Genomic DNA, 13,945 nt, shown 5'->3' on the forward strand with positions numbered 1-13,945 from the left:
TTAGGTGCAGTTACTTAACCAGCTTTGTTTCCCCCCGACAGAAGTTCCTACCTTACAGTCACAGCTAAATAGCAAGACTGAATCTCATCAGGCAGACAATCAAGAAGGTGAAGGCAGATACAGGTTAAGAAGAAAAGAGCTAGTCCAGCTGACAGAAGTCACATCCTGTCACTAATGCTTCAAGACTCTTCTCTTGTCTTGTTGACTCTGAGAAAGTGACAAAATGAGCCACACACCCTTCTTTTGCTTTCAAAGCTAAACACGCCTAGTTTCCCATTACCTTTCACGAGTTTCATGAGAAAGAAAAAGCTTTCCTTCCTCTATTTTTCCAAGAATTACACTTTCCTTAAATTCAGCTCCAGGACTCAAAGAAAGGCAGAGAAAAGCATGGCCTCAACAGAGAATTCCTGACTGACAAATTTTTACTGACCTCTCAACTCCGCAGTGTTCCAACATGTATCACCACACTAGATCCTAAAAGAAAAATGGATTGAGCAGGATAAGGCTGCTAAAAGTGACTATCACAGGGCAGGTACTGTGCATCTCCAGCCTGGTTAACCAATTCTACCAGCTAAAGAGAAAGACTGTTCCAGAATTACGAAGAAATACATAATGTTAAAATGTCCAAAAATTTGCCACAATTTGAAAACAGAATAAAAAATACATCAGTGACTCAAGCTCACTTAAAGTGTGTACTATACAGTGTATTACAGAAACCTCTGAGCAAAAAAAAAGAGAAGCTAAAGAAAATTAAACTATTGCGTTTTCAAGGGATTTCTTGTCTTAGACAACTAGTGAAGGTAGAAACAACTTCTAGAAATAGCCAACACTGGAATTAAAAAGTACCTGTAGTAACCACCTCAACTGAAGAGTTATTTTAAACATGTTAACTTATATCTTTGCTGATTTCTCTTAGAATTTAGATTTCAATTAGCTACCAAGTTCTTTAGTCGGAAGGAAGGAAGCAGTCTCCTGTATTTGAGAAAATACCCCAAACCTCTGAAAGTAGCATTTCACATCTTGATATCGATCATCAGTCTCGAGATGAATACATAGCAAGTCAGAAATAACACACACAGAGCCCACATGCAAATCCTGAGTCCCAAGGCTGCCTATGTAAGCATAGTTGCCTATGTAAGGGGAACAGGATTGAAGAACACTCCTGCTGGGGGCCTCTCACCATCACAAAGCTACATCTAAGACTTCTCCTGAAGACTTCAGGTCCCAAAATTCACTGGCTGCTGCCATTGCATATTTCAACTTAGAAATCCAGAGTACTACCAGAAGCTTCTCCCAGCAGCACTGTCTTAGCTCTCAAGATTCAAGAACAGCCATAGAAAAAGATAAATCCTCAGGATGTGAAGTACTTTATAAAGTCTAGAGACATTTAATTTCTTCCTATGGCCCAATATCAGCCAGAATGTCTCACTTCAGACAAAACAATTAGGTAAGACATCTGCCATTAGTCTGTAATAAATGACAATGTGGTCTCCTCAGGAGAAACATAATCTAGTTCCAAGTATTTATTGCTCTTTGAAAAGAAACTGAAAGAGCAATCAGGATGTTTCTTCCTCTTGCCTCCTTCATTAAACTAATCATATCCTTCTGGTACATTAAACCTTCTACTTAGTTAACTTACTGTTCATTTAGTCTTCTTGGGGTCACTTATTCCCTTGGCATCATTGTACCACATTTAATGTAGTTTGATTACCAGTATTTTGTACAGAAAACACTAGCCATGAGGACCATAGGCCCATGAGACAGTTCTGTCTCTTGCTAACTACTGATATTCCAGGCTGTTGCACTGTGGGAGATACAACGTATCCTGTGGTTCAGTGAAAGGTGTTGCCTCAAGCCTCTGTTTGCTGCTCCTGAACTGACTGCTCCTTCCCATCTCCATACAGTGATAACTCTCTGTTAAATGGGACACAGTTACTCTCACCAGAAACGCAAATGACTGAAAGATGCATTTGTTGAACCTTATTATATGCTTTAAGTGTGTAACAAATTTTATTACATACATTCTAGAGATATACACCAAAATGTAAAACCTACCTATTCTTTTCCTAGTTCCAGTCAGTTCTGTTTGGGTTCATCAGCCATCCTAGCTAAAGAACATTCCTTCTGAAGAATATTACTCTCATTTGAAAATGTATGAGCTTTAATTAATGGATGCTATTACAAACAAGTAAAAGTGGTAGAGACTTAATCTTCCAGATGTCTGGACAAGTGATCCTGAAGTGCACATGCATGATTGGAGTCTTCACATGGAAATTTATTTGCATACATAAGATTCAGCCTATCTGATCTTTATTGCACTAGATTATTATTTCATATCCAGCCTTTCCTTCAGCTGCCCAAAAGTGTTCTTTCCAGAGATTATACCAGGCAGCCAATATTTCAGTTAAAAGGACAATATTCTTCATAACATAGTGTCATTCAGAAACAAGTTAGAGATGACAATATTGTTGTACTGTAGACAAGAGTTATTTAGCTCCCTCAGAATTCTTGTCTTACTGTACTCTGAGATACATAAAGGGAATTTGACTGCATCTCTAAACCAGAAATCCCAGCTTGATCTGAGAAAAATTCTGTAGAGAGACACAAGCCACACTATTGTAATGGCCAAATGTTGATAACCATCTGCTTAATCAGAGCTTTGGAAATGGCAGCTCCCCCCCCACCAAAAGCAGACTGACCACACCCACACTGCTAACCCCTACAGCCCCACTCAGGCTCCCCAAGCCTGGATGGGGTGACTGGTGATGAAATACCAGAGCACAAGAAATCGCTGTGTCACAGCCCACTGGACTGACTTTTTGCACAGGGTATGCACTGCATGCTTCCCGGAAACATGAGGCCTTGGGACACAAGGCATACAAGGAGAGGATACCTCCTGAAGACGGTTCTGCAAAGGGCACAAATCTCCTGCAGTGAGTTCCCACATTGTGTCTGAAGCAGAGCCTGGAGTAAACTGCCATCAGTTGGCTTCCCTTCAGAGGATACCACCTGGCTCCAGAGAAGGAGAGCTAGAAGCTAGAACACATCCACTGACTCGAACTGAGATTTTCACTTCAGTAAGAATGACATATAATTACCTTCTCTCATTAAAAAAATCATTTAGATAAATTAGATTATCTGGATGCCAATTAAATTTATTAAAATAGTAGCTTCAAATTTACTTAACACATTCACTGATGAGAGATTTTGCACTCCAATTTCAACATTCACCTAATCCAAAAGGCAGAACTGGTACGGTATAGCTTTCTTCTATCTTTGTTTCAGACCCTATAGAACTGTTTGCTTTTTCAGATGCTCACTTCAACTGACACCATTTTCTCTGTATTTGGCATCTTCTGTTATCTGATGAACTTCAGTTTATCAACAATATAATGAAAATTTCAGAAAAGTTGGGAGGTAACACAGCATTCACATACAACAAATATACCTAATATAAACAAGGATGTGTTTATCTGATTCCATGTTTTCTATTTTTTAACCAGTAAAAAGCTGCTGTAAAGTTGTATGATTTTTTTTAACATTACAATTCTCACATTTTTACAAAGCTTAAGTTGTCACATTTTTTGAACTTAACCACTTTGCCTGACTGTAACCCTTACCAGTACTTCCTGAAACTTAGAGAACAAATGCTGCAGCTTATTATTTTACACTCATGAACATTTGAAAGCAGAAGCCACAACTAGGAAGTCAGATGCTATCTGAAAGACACATGTAATCTAGAAAGGAAGCTTTAGCATAATTCTAAAAAGCTGTACTTGAGCAGACACAATGGTAATACACTGCAGTGATCATAATTTAACAAATTTATACAATGTAACAGCAAATAAAACAAACTTAATATATTCAAAAATCAGGACTTATCCTATGATGCTACTCCTACTTGTTTATATGTTTACCAAAGGTGAATTTTGTGATTTACAAGTGTAGCAGCTAGCAACACCCACCAGCTCAGCCATTATTAATAGGTTATTTGCCTGAGTATTAAAGCACCAAATATTCAATAAAATAATTCCTGTCTTATTAAATAACCATTACATCTATGTCCTTTCCAGCTCTCTATTACAAGAAAGAAAACAACTTATAACGGCCACTCTCAATTCAAACAGCAAACATTACAAATGTGATGACAGACAATGTAAGCTACAATATGCTGTCAATGTATGAAGATTTTCCAAATTTTCTAAAGCAAAAAGTTAGGCATAAACAGAACTGACAAAAAGCAGAAAAGCTGACAAACTGAGTAAGAAATTAGGAGACTCACAAAATGAGGATGCAAACCCAAATTCCACCCTCTTTGGAATATGCATTATGTGATTGTGTAATTACTTTCATAGAGCTTTTCTCCAGAAATGCCTAACCCATTTATTAGAGAGGATGGAGTGCTCTGAGTATGATTCAGCACTCTGTCAGAGGGGCTCATCTTCACGACTCTTATCAGGCTCATTGCTATAATTGTGTGTCTCCCATTTACTAAAAAGGCAATTTCAAGGAACAAATGGCTCATGATTAATGCACTTTAACACTGCTCTGGATTTAACTTCTACTTCTGGCAAAGAGTGCTCATGTAATACACAACAATTCACAGACTTTTCACAGGTTGCCACTACTTACAAGATAACTAGTTTTTCATTAAGTCTTAATTATGGTAATTTAGTTTTACGCTTAAGCGTAATTTCTAAATGTCTCAGCTCCTCATGTTGAAATAAATCACTTACAGAATCACAGAATGAAAAAAAAAAGTTGTGAGACTCTTAAGATTAAGTAATGACAATTTCAAGACAGCTACCTGTCTTCAGACCAAGACTTGAATGCCATATTGAAAAATGCCAAATACATGAGAACCATTAAGAACTTATTCATTAAGTATTTTCTTACTAGCTCATACTAAGAGAGGGTTGCCAGTGGACTACAGTATTCTGCAGGCAGTATTGTACAGCATACCTAAAGAACAGATTAACAGCATACACATGATTGTTCTATTTCCCCCCTCAACAAACAGCTGACAGCATGTGTTTGTCATAACAGAGAGCTACACGGCAGAAAGCTCTCAGAGTATGCAATTAGTGCCGTTACTCCACATTCACCCTGTCAACAACCTGAAGGAATTATCTGGTCCAAGCAGTAACTGTACCCTGAGCAGAAAATAAGAGCAGCCATACCAGATATCCTAACAAAATATCCTTTTTGCTCAAGGTGCAAGCCCACAACATCAACGACGCTCTAAAGAGCCAACTAGTACACTCCAAAGATCAGTAATTCTGTGAAACCCATACATGGCGACAGAACTGCAGTAAAGTTATGAGTACAGAGGGTTGTCTCTACAAACTGCTAAGGCACCCATCTGAGTATTGTAAGCAGGTAAGAAACCCAGATATGAAGAAAAAAGTCTGAAATTATATGTGGTTAAAGCACCTGGCATTTTCTCTCAAGTGTAGAAAGCAACAATGCAAGGGAAGGTGGTTACTATAGAGCAAACAGAAATCTGAAATCCAAAGTAGAATGACGTCATGAGGTACAGTTCACTCACTCAGATTAAAAACAGCCTTAAGCCCTAAATTATTGTGCATTTATTTTTAATATCATCAGGGAAACACATAGCAATTTAAAAATTCCATATTATCTCAGACTCCTTACACTGAACTGAACTCTGCACTTAAACTTGAAAGAGAAAATAGAGAATTACCGTAATGGTCAAAAATATAATTTCATGCTACAAGCTGACAGCAATCAAAGCCTTCCATCCAGTGAAGCTGTTCCACAAGAAAAAAATTATAATTCCCTAACACAAAAATAAACGCTATTTTAGAAGGCTTCTTGCTGGTTTTTAAGAATCTTACCCAAACTTCCTATGTACTGTATGATACCATACACTCATAAAATAAGAGGTGACTATCTTCTCTCAAACCCTGGAAACAAAGCTGTGAATTTTACTGATTCACTACTGCAAAAAAGTTTCAAAAATACACCTTTGTAAAGAAATGCTAGATTTACCTGACACACACAATAAACAGCATAGACCTTCTGCACATTTTCATGCTCCAAATTTTAAATCCTTTAACTCCCTAATAAAATGGTGAACACTCAACAATTTCAAGACTATCTCTACGGTAGAATAAAGCTCTCCACTAGGTTTTTGAAATCTATTTTCACAAGGCAAGTACAGCACCAATATAATTAGGGCAAGACTAAGTGGACAGTTTTATCTTAGAATACGAGCATCTATGCAGTTTACTTCCCAGTGGAATGCATTTAGTCTTTCTTCCCTTACTGCTCTGTTTCTTCTCCCCACCAGCAAAAAAGTCTCCTTTCCTAGAGCTACTTCCCACACACTGCAAAAAGAACCACCTCCTTGTAAAGTGATGACCTCATGCTCCTAGCCCATCTCCTTCTATGGAGCAATTCTGGACTTGCTGCCAGCTCTCTCCGCCTTCAGTCTGACATGGCAAACATATCTTCCTTCACCCTGCTGCTCCCAACTGAGGGAACACTGAGGACAGGCGGCAACTGGGAGGTCAGAGCAGGCAGGGAGAGGGGATTTCCCATGGACAAACAACAGGCCACCAGATGCCAGCCCCGCTCTCCTACCATCAAAGCACCTCTGCTCGCCGCTGCAGGAAGAATGACACTGAACTCTGAACATTTTAAGTATGGAAATGCATCCCATGTTACCTAACTGCAGTGCACCTCCTGAAGGCAAACCTTTCTTCCCTTTTATGCTCTTAGTTAAATACCTCTAATCTAGTGAAGCAAATGTCGCTCCCCCTCTCTTAACAAAGGCCCATTTCACCTTCGCATCACTAAAGTTCTGATTTCAAAATTGGCCCGACATCCTGTGCACGCACTGATACATTCTTTTATCTTTTTTGCAAGTTAATCTTTAAGCTCCATCAAACAACTCCAGAGGAACTGAAAATTTCTATTCTCTATACTCTGTTCATTGCCTTCTCTAGCCTGTCTTGCTTTCAAGTATCAGAATTATTTCTACATGATCACTTTATACACTGGCAATCCAAATACCAACTGACAAAGGACAAAGGACTCAGCTGTGACATGAAGTTACAGTTGTAGAAAATCAGGAAATCTGATGGATAACTCAGCTTTTACTCAGCTAGTAAGTGACATTGTACATAGGAGACCTAATCTTCTCCCTCAATAAAATATCTCCAAAGCCCAAGTTTAGAGTTAACATTCCATACATGTGTATTTTAAAGTTTTAATCGTACTGACATTTTTTGTCAACACATTACAAAGAATTTATAAGAAGAGGGAACAGACATGGGTCTCCCCAACAATAATCATTACTCTAACTCAACTTACAACGTCCATCATTTGCAATTTGATTTGACTGTGAGCAGATGATGTGTGAATGCCCCACCTCCCTGAGATTCTCAAAGACTACCACTTACATAAAATAAACTGTAGAACCAATCTCCTTGTTAGGTATTGTAAATAAGTAAAACTAACTTATTTTAATAAAAATATTTTAATACCCAATATTTTTTTTGGTCTAGTTTCACGCATCACCCATCATTTTTCACACTGCAACTTCTTGAAGGAATCTGCAGTACCAAGTACAACAGAGCAGACCACCAAAGCCACTTTGAGCAGGTCTGTTGCAAAGCAGGGAAAAGTTATTTCACCTATGTGAAAAGCAGTGATGCCCTCCTGCAAACAGAAAATGAGCTGGCTTGTTTTAAAGGTCTTACAAAACCCTGGTGCTCGCACACATGTGTCATTTTAGGGATGTGTATGCTCATGTGAAGTCTCCAACATGAAAAGGGATGTTTAATGCCCACTCGAACACCAAATATAAGTATTCAATACACGCGCAAATCCCACTATCTCAAACACAAAGCATCAGAAGGCACACGAAGAGCGCCAGGGCAGCGACGCTGACAAGGCCTCACCGTGCAGGCTCCAGCACTAAGGCACAAGTTCTCGCAGGCGGCCGCTGTGCTGCACAGAACTGTCAGGCGGCACCAAGGAGGAAGGGAACGCAAAACCCCAAACCGCCTCCCGGGGCTGCTGCGTTTATTGGGAAGCAGGGATGGTCACACATCGTAGCTCCTAGCGGTGGCCGGCGCGTCCTCCCATTACTCCCAGCACTTCCAGCCCGGCCGGAGCACGGGAGAGGAACAGACACGCCCGGCACCGCCGGACCGGGGCCGAACCCGCCCTCTGCCTCCCCCAGCCCGGACCTCGGCGGCGGACCCGGGGAGGGGCGGGACCCGCGCCCGCCGCGCTGCCCCTGCCCCGCCGGGGCGGAGCCGCCGCCGGGAGAGCGGCGCCTCCGACACCTCCCCGCGGGACGCCACCGGGACGCGACCGGATGCGGCCGCCGCCGCCGCCCCGGCGCAGCGGAACGCGAGCGGCGCCGCTGCCCGCCCCGCCCCGCCCCGCCCGCAGGTAGAGCCGGCGCGGGGCCCGCCAGCGTCCCACTGCCGGCCGGGGGTCCCGGCGCTCCCAGGGGTCCCTGGCCGGGGCAGGGCGGGCGCGGCGCCGGCGGGGCGAGGGCGGCCGGACCCGTGCGCGGGCGCGGCGCCGGCGGGGGGCGCGGGCGGCGCGCGCGGACCATCCCTACCTGACAAGCCGAGCCCCCTCCGCCGCCGCGCGCGTCACGGGCCCGCCCGCACCGCGTGACCCCGCGCGGGCCAATGCGCGCGGCGCCGCCCGCCGCCCCGCCGGCCAATGGCGGCGCGGTCCGCCTCCCGCTGACGCGCGCGCGGAGGGGCGGGGGGCGGGGGCGCGCTCCCGCGCCAACGCCTCCCGCGCGCCTCCGTCTCCCGGCAACACTCCCCGCCCCTCCCCGCGCGCCCCCGCTCCGCGCCCCCGGCCGCCACTTCCCTGGGACAGCCCGGGGACAGCCCGGGGGACAGCCCCGTGTCCCCGCAGGTCCCTGCTGCCCGCGCCCGCGGCAGGGAGGGAGACGTGCGAGGCTCAGCGGTGCGCGATGCTGACTGAGAGTGACTCCTGGGCTGCCGAACAGGTGGACGAGGAGTAATTTGGTGATTTGGTGCTGCAGCAGCTCAGCCAGAGAGAGGCAGCGAGCAGTGAAAAAAGAAAGGCGGTGAAAAAGAAAATTTAAGAAGGGGGAGGTGGGAAAAAAGGGAAAAAGAAAAGGGGGAAGGAAAAACAAAATAGAAACGAAGGGTGGGTAATGGAAGAAAAGAAGAAGGCAAAAGGAAGAGGAGAGATGGCAGGAAAAAAGAAAGATAAAGTGGCAGGAAAAAGAAGGAAATAAAAGAAAAAAGGGGAAAAGAAAAACTAGAAGAAAAAATGAAGGGCAAAAAAGAACAGAAAGAAAAAGAGGGGAGGGAAAAAAAAGAGAAAAAAAGAAAAACAAAAAAAGAGGTAGGAAAAAAATCCCCTTGATAGGTTTCAGGAAAACCCATTAATATTAAAGTTTTTAATATTGTCTTTTATAATAGATTAGGCTGAAAAGAAATGGAAAAAAGTCAATTTAATGAAGTAGCAATAACAAAATCAGATTGTATTATCTATTTCAGAGATACTGAAGAGCCCCTTAACAGTTTAGATTAAACTTACAGAGAGGTATCTTTTTTTCTTTGAGAGGTTGGTAGTGATGGATATTCAGGACTCTAAAAACAGAAATGTGCACAGAGCACTCATATTCCAGTTCATGGCTTCTTTTTACACCCAAGTGTTTAAAGAGCACTAATGAAATTTGGTGTGTGCAGTTCTCTACCTCTGTTAAACCATTCACACATTTGCTTCCCAAACAACTTATAAAAATATTTTCCTTTATTTACCTGTTTATCAAATAAGAAAAAATTACATTCCTTCGTACGTCATCTCTATGCACCTTGAGGCAAATTGAGACCTATATGCAATAATAAACACATTTGCATTGTACTGAAGGAAAAAAAAAAGCTACTTACTTGTAGAAAATGGGGGTTTAAGTTGTAATTTACATTTGTAAATTTCCAACTGTGTTAGATCTGGGATAAATATCTTATATGCTAGTACTGAATTTGCTGTAAGAAGAGTTCAGTTAGAGTGTTTTATGACAAATGCTGGTGCAAACAGCATGAGCCAGTCTCTTCGTTCAGCTATATTCAAACACAGACTATTTTATTGGGCAGGTATCCTATCAGTCTCGTGTGCCTGCAGAAGATGTTGCATGATTTTTGTCTACAGTTCAGTAGTTTACCTGGCCTTGAACCCTTCAGCTTTGTGAAAACTGGTAGGCCATGGTACAAGGGCAGAAAAACCTTTCTTCATTAGTTTTCTGATTAGAAATTTTTAAACTTTATTGAAGAATCTACTTGATTTTTGAGGAAGGGGGGATTTTGTGTGCTTTTTCATGTAACAGGGTTGGCTTTTTTTCCCCTGCAGCTTTCAAATATTTTTAAAATAAATGTGAAAAAGAGATGTTCCTATACTATAGTCACTGCAGTGTAGTCTAGACATATGCAAAATATTTTAACAATCAAGTTCTTAATTTTATATAGAAAGTGCAGTTATTAATTGAATACAAAAAGCTTTAGAATTTTATCACCACTTGCAATTAAAATCCAAATTAGCAAGTTTATTTGTAAAAGGATCCTCCCTATCCCAGTGTTCCAGTTCTGCACACATTCCTTCACTCAGCCCAGTACATATTTCCTTTGCCCTTTTCCTCCCAAGCCTGACCCAGGGCCCACTGCCTAAGTACAAAATTGGAGAGGCTGCTTCCTGCAAGTATCCAGAAGAGATGAAAAGAATCAGGGAAATTTATATATTCTTGCCTCAACACATTCTGGCTGTACTTTCTTCCACCCACTCCTCTTTGCTGCTGTAGCAGGATGGTCTGCCTAAGTAGGGGTAAAACAGCTCAAAATTGACCCTATTTGAAAAAATTATCAGTAGTGGGTGGGGAAGGGGCCTCATACTGTGTTTGGTGTTGAAGAATCAGCCTGATTGATCAGTCCCAAAGTGAAACATTCTGAGGATGTGAAGAACATTTCCTGACATGAACTGGCACTGGTGAGGATGTGCCAAGTGAAGTTGCTATTAGAGGCACACCATTAGGTCATAGTGCTGATAACCTGAAGCTGCTGAGGTGATGCTGCAGGCCCAGAGACATCTGACTGTGAATCACCTTGTACCACAAAAGCCCAGCCCCTCTTTTTAATTGCAGGGGATTCTGACACACCACTTCTCAGAGCGACTGTGGATACTCCACCCCTGAACGGGGATGCCCCTCAAGGCTACTCCTTAAGGCTGAACAGAAGAAATTTGCCCTCTGGTGTTGTGGGTAACATCAATCTCTGCTTAGTAATTGTTTTGCTGTCTTTAATATTATTCCTTCATTATTTAATAAATTGTGCATTATACTAGTAGTTATAACTATGTTCACTGTGTAGAAACAAATTCTGATTAAGATCCCTTAGTCTAAGCATTTTAATTTCATCAGTTAAAATGAATAAAGCTTCTATATTGTCTTGTAATCCTTAACTCTCCAGGATAAAGCTGTGCTAAGGTTTAATTATGCCTATAAAAATCTTTGGACATAAACTCTTGACCAAGTCTGGGACTGGGTGTGGATCCAGCCACACCTGGTTTCCTCTCTGAGGAGATCATTAGAAAGCTAGAACCTTTTTGAACATCATGATGCAGCAGGAGGGTTTCCCTCATAAATCTTGTTGAAACTTTCCATTCTGCCCTCAGCAGCTCCTAATGTTAACTCCTACACATAATATCTTCATGCTAGACCAGAGGTGATCAGCATCAGTACTTAAAACCTGCTGGTTTGGACGACTGTGCCATTGAAGCATTATTTCAGACCTTACTGCAAAACTGCCTCCCAAAAAAACTCAGCAGAACCTTGGCACGTGCTGGGTTCCATGGTGCAACTCCTCAACAGCTACCAGGCAGATTACTTCATGGCCCAACCACCTAAAACAATTGCAGCTCTCTGGGTAAAAATACCTGAAGAAATGAGTTCACTATCCTGGGTCATTCTTTACCTCTCACATTACTCATTTTCTGTAAGCTTGTGCTTCAGTTTTTTCTGGCTTTCCAACTGCTAGAGAATTGTCAGTCTGTCATAATCTATCCACATACCTTTGTGGTCCTAGAAATACCAGAGTTTTGCTTCTTAAATAGTAAAACTCTTGTCCTATTTAGATAAGCTATAACTTTCAAGAATTCTCTTCCCTTTGTTCTTCTGTTTGCTGCAATTCCTCTGTTACACTGCAAGTCTATAATTCAGTCAGCATATTTTCTTTTCTACCTTTTATCTAGTTTCTTTGTTTATGGCTCATTGCCTAAAATTCCTGGATGTGACATGCAAGTTATCAGTTGTTCTATTCTGCTGATACTGATGTTGAAAAACCTCAAAGTTATTCTTAGGAGACATACTGTAGCATTATATTCCTTCAAGAATAATGACTGTAAGCTAAATTATATGCCTGGAAGGGAAATATAAATGTAGGAAATAGAGAGATGGAAAGTTTCTCATTATCACTCCATCATAGTGCTGAAGTAAAATGGGAGTCATTGCAAAATTCAAGATTAAATAAAGTTCCTGGATATACTAAAGGATTCTATTATATACAAGTCAGCAATACAGAAAGATTAATATAGATATACACTCAGAAGTAAAGACTTTTAAGAGATTTCTGTGAAAGATAAAATAATAAATTTTCAAAGAAAACCCAACAAAAACGTTAGCTCAGGCTCTTAACCTGCAGTATGTATCCTTGATCCCCAACAAAGGTGTATTAATTCCTTCCTGTTGAATTAGATTTGCTGCAGTAGCTTGATGAGTTAGGCATGAATTAATGTCTTTTTCTGAACTATTGAACACCTTTGAAAAAAATTGCATTTTACCATTTTACTCATTCTTTTCTTATTTTCTGTCACTATCATCGTAAGGAAATACCATGAAACCTTTAAATAACTATACCAAATGTGTATTAAAGCACCAGAGCTTTTGTGTCAGAAGGAGAATAATGTTGCTACTGCTCTTACGAAAATTATTCTGGTTCTTCTATTGCATATCCAGATAATAACATCATAAAACTGAGGCATGCTAAAGCAATGAAGCAAAAAGCATGTGAATACGGAGCTAAGCAAACAGCTGAACTCCCTTTTTACCTCTGCCATAGGTATTCTACTTATGCAAAGCACTCCCTGCTTCAGTATTTCTATCTGTAAATGACAACATCAATACTTTCCTTGCAGGATGGTAGAAGGTGTAGATTGTTAATATTTACAAAGCATCTTCAAATTTTTGTGTGGAAAAGGTGAAAAAATGCAAATAATAGTAAGCGAAGTAAGGATATTATAGTTATTTTATCATTGATTATAGAAGTCTTATTTTTGTATTCTTTTTAGGGATTTTCATTATTACTTGCTATTTTTCTCCTCTCTACCCTTCTTTTTCTCCCACCCCCATTTTGTACTTCATATTTTGAATTTCAATGTCTGTTGCTATGGCAACACCACAATCTGACTAGTGCTGCCTTAAGACCCTTTTCAAATCTATGCTGTGCTATTTAAAACTACACATTTTGTGTTTAAGGGGCCTGGAGGTTTCCTTAGAATAACCTGACAGGATTTTCCCAGCTCTAAGCTATAGTGCAGATACATATTGCTAAATCCTAATACTTGCAATGCTTGTCCATCCCAATTCACATTAATTTGACTATTTTCTTTTCTATGGTGGCTAAATAAATGATGGTGGAATTAACAGAAGTAAGCATACTTTTACCTTTATTTATTTCCATAAATATTTACATATATGTACATATATGTGTATATACATATATGTATGTGTATACATATACAAATAAGCAGGCTCAATGTACGCATACACAATTTGTTTTTCATGTCTGTAAACTGTAATCTGCCAGAGAACTTCTCAGAGAAGTCAAAGGAACCACCAAATTCAGTTTAATTTTATAATGAATTAAAACTC

General features: G+C 40.9%; 1 protein-coding gene across 4 annotated transcripts in view; it reads right to left on the reverse strand.

The window, feature by feature from the left end:
• Nucleotides 1-8,741, reverse strand: part of FER (FER tyrosine kinase) — a 160,616-nt gene extending 151,875 nt beyond the window's left edge. For 2 of the 4 annotated variants that reach the window (XM_005490424.4, XM_014269441.3), the window contains exon 1: nt 8,603-8,741. The gene's annotated coding sequence lies outside the window, so the exon portion shown is untranslated. Of the gene's footprint in view, nt 1-7,928; nt 8,356-8,602 lie in introns of those variants that run through there. The other 2 variants (XM_014269440.3, XM_014269439.3) reach the window with 2 other exon arrangements.
• Between the last annotated feature and the right edge of the window lie 5,204 nt (nt 8,742-13,945).

This window comes from Zonotrichia albicollis, chromosome Z (genome assembly GCF_047830755.1).
Source record: "Zonotrichia albicollis isolate bZonAlb1 chromosome Z, bZonAlb1.hap1, whole genome shotgun sequence".
Classification (NCBI taxonomy): Eukaryota; Metazoa; Chordata; class Aves; order Passeriformes; family Passerellidae; genus Zonotrichia; species Zonotrichia albicollis.